Below are 6,000 nucleotides of genomic sequence, written 5' to 3' on the forward strand. Positions count from 1 at the left end.
AACCAGCAACCCCGGTTGATATTCCCTCTTCTAGACAGCCATGAAAGGTACAGGAGCCCACTCCAGAGTGAGAATTGAGTACTATACCCAAGCAGCAGTGTATCTGAGAAACTCAGCTTGTCTTAAAACAGAGCTGTAGCTCCACAGAGGGCAAAATGAGAACACTGAACCCCAAATATGAATTCTGCTCCCTAATGACATTTTTCTTCAGTCACCAAATCTGAAGCATTGCAGTGACTTAACAGTTCAGTTTGACATTTAGAAATACAATGTAAGACACCCAAAGAAAAGTGGCCAATAATGATAGCAAAGGAATGAGATATAAGAATTCTCAATGTGAGCGATTTTCAGCTATTCACTCTCTATGATACTAGAAATTTGGGGACACATGGAAAATTTCACTGGGGTGAACAAAATTCTTATGGGGGGAGGCAATGTTCTCATATTGTTCCCTTATAGAGGAAAGTGCAAAGGCAGGTTTGCTGCTGAACATAAAGAAAACAAAAATAATGACCCCAGAGGATCTACATACATGAAAATGAGATAATGAAGAAATGGAAATAGTTGAAGATTTCCCATACCTAGGAGAAAACACTGATCAGAATGGGGACTGCAGTCAAGAAATCAGAAGACTAGGAATGGGAATGGCAGCCATTAAAAAACTAGCTAAGATCCTGGAGTGCAAAGATACATAACTGAGCACCAAAGTTAGAATCATCTAAGCCATTGTATTCTCCATCACCATCTACAGATGTGAGAGCTGGACAGTGAAAAAAGAAGGTAAGAAGAAAATCAACTCATTTGAGATGAGGTGCTGAAGAAGAGTGCTGAGGATATAATGGACTGCCAAAAAAGACAAAGAAATACACCCTAGCCTGAATCTCCTTGGAAGCCATGATGATCAAATTGAGGCTGTCGTACTTGGCCACATCATGAGAAGGCAGGATTCATTAGAGAAGCCAATAATATTAGGAAAGGGAAGTAGAATGAGAGGAAGTCCACACCTAAATGTCTAAACTCAGGGAAGGGACAGGCCTGAGTCTGCAAAACCTGAGCAAAGCAGTGCAATATTTGGGGGGGGGGATCTTGGGGATGTCTCATCCACAGAGTTGTCATGAGTCAAAGTCCACTCAAAGGCAGCTAACAACAAAGCTACACCTTGGCCTAATGGTGCCACAACTCATCTCCTTCCATTTTCCCTCCTGATGCTCCACTCATGGAGCTTTTGCCCTATAAACCAGTGTTTGTCAAAAGGTGGAGCAAGGAGGAAGGGTTCATGGAAACTGCTCAAGGGAGGGGGGGACGCAAGACCTGGAGGCTCTGATCCTTCCTCCTCCTCTTCCCAAACTTTTTTTATGTGTAAAATTTATTTATTGAGCTGAATATTGGATTTACTTCATTAAAACTGTTCTAATTTGAATGATGTTATTACATTGTAAAGTGTTAAAATATGAATATGCATGCATGTGCCAGTAAAAATATGCATGCTAAATAAACAAAATATTTTTATTCCTATACTGTGCAAGGGGTATGTGGATGTAAAATCCCCAATACACCCCCCCCCCCCCGCTCCAGACTTCATCCTGGAAAAGCCACCCTTCCCAAGAGCCTTGCCATCCAGAAGAAACACCACCAGAATCTTCCTCACTTCCCTTGCTCTCATGACAAACTACCCACCCATTGACCACTATGAAGAAAAGAGATCTCTTGCATGCCACACACCAACCCTCTCCTTGAACCCAGGGTATTATGGGGGGGGGGGGGGTTCTTCCCCCTGGTTTTAATGATGTGTTTTTAATTTATGTTTAATATTAACAATATTTAATACTTTTTTAAAACTCTAGTAATCAATGTGTTTACTTCTGCCTTCATTGTAACTCAAGGCAGGATAAAAAAGCCTTGAAATAAATAAATATAAACAAATAAAAGTATCCTGTATATACTCAACTATAAGTCAACCTCATGTATAAGTCAAGGGCAGGTTTTGGGGCCAAAAGTATGGATTTTGGTATGACCCATGGATAAGTCGAGAGTAAAACTTAGGGGCATGTGACAAAGGATCTAAAGGATAAAGCAAAGGAAAATGGTGCCAAGGAATTGAGAAAAGGTCCAGCAGGTACAATTGTTTGTGTTCACACTAAAGACTGGGTGGATGGGAAAGTAAAGGTGGATCAGTGCTCCCAGGACAAATTACACTCTTGCCTTTCACCAGGAGACGGTTCCCTTTTTAAAACAAGAGTTGAAGTACAGCACTTAGATTGACCCAGAGAGAAGTTGGCTCTTTTGGGGGATCAGTTTTTAGGCTCAAATTTCTAGCCTTCTAGGTGAATCTATAGAGTAATCCCTCCGCATCTCCGAGCGAAGCCCCCTCCTTCCCATCCCAGCATGGAACTCCCCTCCCAGAGGACCCTCTCTTCCCAGACGCCCCAAAGATCTCGCTTTTCCCCAAAGTGGGGAAAAGAAAGCCCCTCTTTTCCCACCAATGACTTCCCCCCTTAATAATAAATGAGACACCCCAACACACACACACACCCCACAAAAAAGGAGGCACCCCAGGACTCCCCTCACAAAAAGGCAGACTCCCCAAGAGTCCCCTCTCAAAAAATAAAGACACCCCAAGACTCCACACACAAAAAGGGAGGCACCCCAAGACTCTCCTCAGCAGCAAGAGAGACACCCCAAGACCCCTTCACCAAAAATGGAGGCACCCCAAGACTCCCCTCACAAAAAGAAGCCCCCCAAGACCCACAACATCAGATTCCCCAAGACTCCCCTCACCAAAGCATGCCCCCCAAGCTCTCCTCACAAGAAGGGAGACATCTTAACACACCCCTCTCACCAAAAAGGAAACACCCGGAGGTTCCCCTCACCTAAAAAGGGAGGCACTCCAAGACACCCCCCCCAAAAGAAGAAACAAAGCACCCCAAGACCCTCGTCACAAAAAAGGGAGCCACCTCACAAAAGGGGAGACACCCCAAGAGTCCCCAGGCAGAAAGGCAGACCCCCCCAAGGCACTCCAAGAGCCCCCTCACAGAAAAGGAAGCCCCCCCCCACGAAATGGAAGCAGCCCAAGAGCCCCTCCATCAAAAGGGAGAGACCCATAAAAGGAAGCAGGAAGAGGAAGCCCCCCAAGAGTCTCGCCACCAAAAACAAAAGACTCTCACAAAAGAGAGGCTCCAAGAACCAAGACCCCCCTCTGCCCCACCCAAAAGGAAGCCCCCCAAGAATGCCTCCCCCACAAATAAAGGGGAACCCCCCCAGTCCCCTCCCTTGCAAAAGCCCCCTTCCCTGGCTTACCCCTCCCAGGGCGAGTCCATCCACCAGCCCTGGCTGCCCGAGAAGCCGAGAAAGAAAGAAGGGGAGACAGACTTTGGGGAGGGGGCGCCCAAGGCTCTCCTTTTCCCGAGCCCAAGATGGAGAAGGAGAGCTCCCCTCTTCTCTTTGGGGAGGGAAAGGGCGGCCAAGAGCCCCTGACTCACTCAGCAGGGCAGGTGGGCGGGGGTGGCGCCTTGGCCAGGGCAAGCCCAGCCCTGGGCTGGGAGCAGCAGCGCATTGTCTCTCTGGCTGGGAGGGGAGGGGAGGGGAGGGGAGGGGCTCCCGCAGGCCACGCCCCTCTTCCCAGGGATGGTCCTCCCCCCAGACAGCATCTCCCCCCTCCCTCCCTCCCCTCCCTTGGAGCAGCTCCTGGGACTCAGGGATGAGAGCAGCCAAGAGAGCCACCTCCAGGGAGGATGGCCTGGAGGAGAGCCAGCACTGCAGGGCCAATAGCCAGGTGGCCAGCTGGGAATATTTGCATAGATACACACACACACACACACATATAATGGGATATCTTGGAGGTAGTACCCTGGTCTAAACATGAGATTCATTTTTGTTTTCCCTATACATACCCATATATACTCGACTATACGTCAACCTCAGGTATAAACCAAGAGCAAGTTTTGGGGCAAAGAGGATGGATTTCAATATGACCCACATGGACAAGTCAAGAGTAAAACTTAGGGGCTATAGCAGAGGATCCAAAACAATGTCAAAAGAACCCACACAATCCCAGCCATGATGTTTGTGCACACATTTATCACTGGATGGATAAGAGAATACAGAGGGTTGGTGCTTCCAGGACAGATTATACTCTTGCTTTTCACCAGGGGATGATTCCTCCTTTTCAGTAAGAGTTCAGATGAAGTACTAACATGGATAAGTTGACTCAAATTTTATGGATCATTTTTTTGACCTAAATACCAGACTTATATATGAATATATACAGTAGTTTCCAATACGCATGGCCTGGAAACGTATCGACTGGGGGCCATGCTGGCCATCCAGCAAATTTCCAGAACATCCAAAGTCAACAAAACAGTGCTACAACTTGTCCTTCCACGTTTGCAGCTTTGGCGTTTGGAGATTTGATTATTCACAGACTGTATTAATACATTCTCTCTAGAAACATCTAGAGGTCCTCCAGAACAACTCTGTGGTCAACTTGAACCAAAAGTTGCACTGGAGGACCTAGAGATTCCTATAAAGTACACTCAACTAGCTCCTCCCAAGTACTTCCATGGTCAATCTCTGGCAAATGTTGACCACAGAGTTGTACTGAAGGACCTAGAGATTCCTAGAAAGGTGTTTTTGTTGTTTGCAGTTTTTCCACATTCACCAGGGTCCTGTGCCCCTAACCCTATTGAATGTGGAGGGACAAGTGTACTTTTATTCATAGAATTATTGAATCATAGAGTTAGAAGAGACCACAAGGGCCATCCAGTCCAACTTCATTCTGCCATGCAGAAACTCAGAATCAAAGCACCCCTGACAGATGACCATCCAGCCTCTGTTTAAAGACCTCCAAAGAAGGAGACTCCACTATACTCAGGGAGTGCATTCCACTGTTGAACAGCCCTTACTGTCAGGAAGTTCCTCCTAATGGTGAGGTGGAATCTCTTTTCCTGTAACTTGCATCGATTGCTCCGTGTCTTGTTCTCTGGAGCAGCAGAAAACAAACTTGCTCCCTCCTCAATGTGACACCCCTTCAAATACTTAAACAAGGCTATCATATCACCTCTTAACCTTCTCTTCTCCAGACTAAACAGATCCAGCTCCCTAAGTCTCTCCTCATGTGGCCCTCCTCTGGACACATTCCAGCTTCTCAACATCCCTTTTGAATTGTAGTGCCCAGAACTGGACATAGTATTCCAGGCAAGGCCTAACCAAAGCAGAATAGAGTTAAATCATAGAGTTTGAAGAGACCACAAGGGATGTCCAGTTCAATCCCCTGCCATGCAACCTAAAATGCACAAAATGCATGTTGCCAAGCTGGGAATACTTGCATTTATAAAATGAGATATCTTGGAGGTAGGACCCAAGTCTACACAGGAAATTCATATTTTGTTCCTATACACATATGTTTCTTATACACAAAGCCTGAAAACATATCCAGGGTAGCCATGTTGGCTATATAGCCAAGTACAATATGATCCCAAATCCACAAAACAATGAGACCGTTATGGGAATAACCAAAATGCACAATATACGTGTTGCAAGCTTCGAAGCTCCACTGGCTTCTTCTTCTTCAGGCAAAAGTGTTAAAAATCATAAAGGAAGGAAGAAAAAAGTGATAAACCGAGTTTATCAGACAAGGGAAATTGAAAGTATAATCCAATGGCAATCTGAATGCAATCATGTGGTTTCACGTTATTGCGTGATAGACTGCCACTCGCAAATTTGGGCAATGGCATGCTATTTTTGGGCAATGGGGAGCCTGTTCGAACACAATGCACAGTCACATAATTGCACTAAACTAGTGACTTTAAGTGAATGCGTTCTGGCCCCACTTTCTTTTCATTCGAATTTAAGAGAAATTCCTCCCATTTGATAAACTCCTTAGTGACAGGCCTGAATTTATATCTAACATTGACTCCTCTTTCTTTCTTTCTTTCTTTCTTTCTTTCTTTCTTTCTTTCTCCTATATGATGTTTTAACATTGTCTTGTGGATTTGGGATGAT

At 45.5% G+C, this 6,000-nt stretch overlaps 1 protein-coding gene across 3 annotated transcripts in view; it reads right to left on the bottom strand.

Annotated features, from left to right (window-relative positions):
- Nucleotides 1–3,555, bottom strand: part of LOC149321041 (N(G),N(G)-dimethylarginine dimethylaminohydrolase 1-like) — a 49,939-nt gene extending 46,384 nt beyond the window's left edge. The window contains exon 1 of one of the 3 annotated variants that reach the window (XM_089514870.1): nucleotides 3,298–3,555. The gene's annotated coding sequence lies outside the window, so the exon portion shown is untranslated. The remainder of the gene's footprint in view (nucleotides 1–3,297) is intronic. The other 2 variants (XM_089514852.1, XM_089514862.1) reach the window with 2 other exon arrangements.
- Nucleotides 3,556–6,000: the final 2,445 nt, after the last annotated feature.

The sequence above is a fragment of the Sceloporus occidentalis genome, unplaced genomic scaffold (assembly GCF_023333645.1).
Source record: "Sceloporus occidentalis isolate IW3139 unplaced genomic scaffold, rSceOcc1.0.p SCAF_1, whole genome shotgun sequence".
NCBI classification, from domain to species: domain Eukaryota; kingdom Metazoa; phylum Chordata; class Lepidosauria; order Squamata; family Phrynosomatidae; genus Sceloporus; species Sceloporus occidentalis.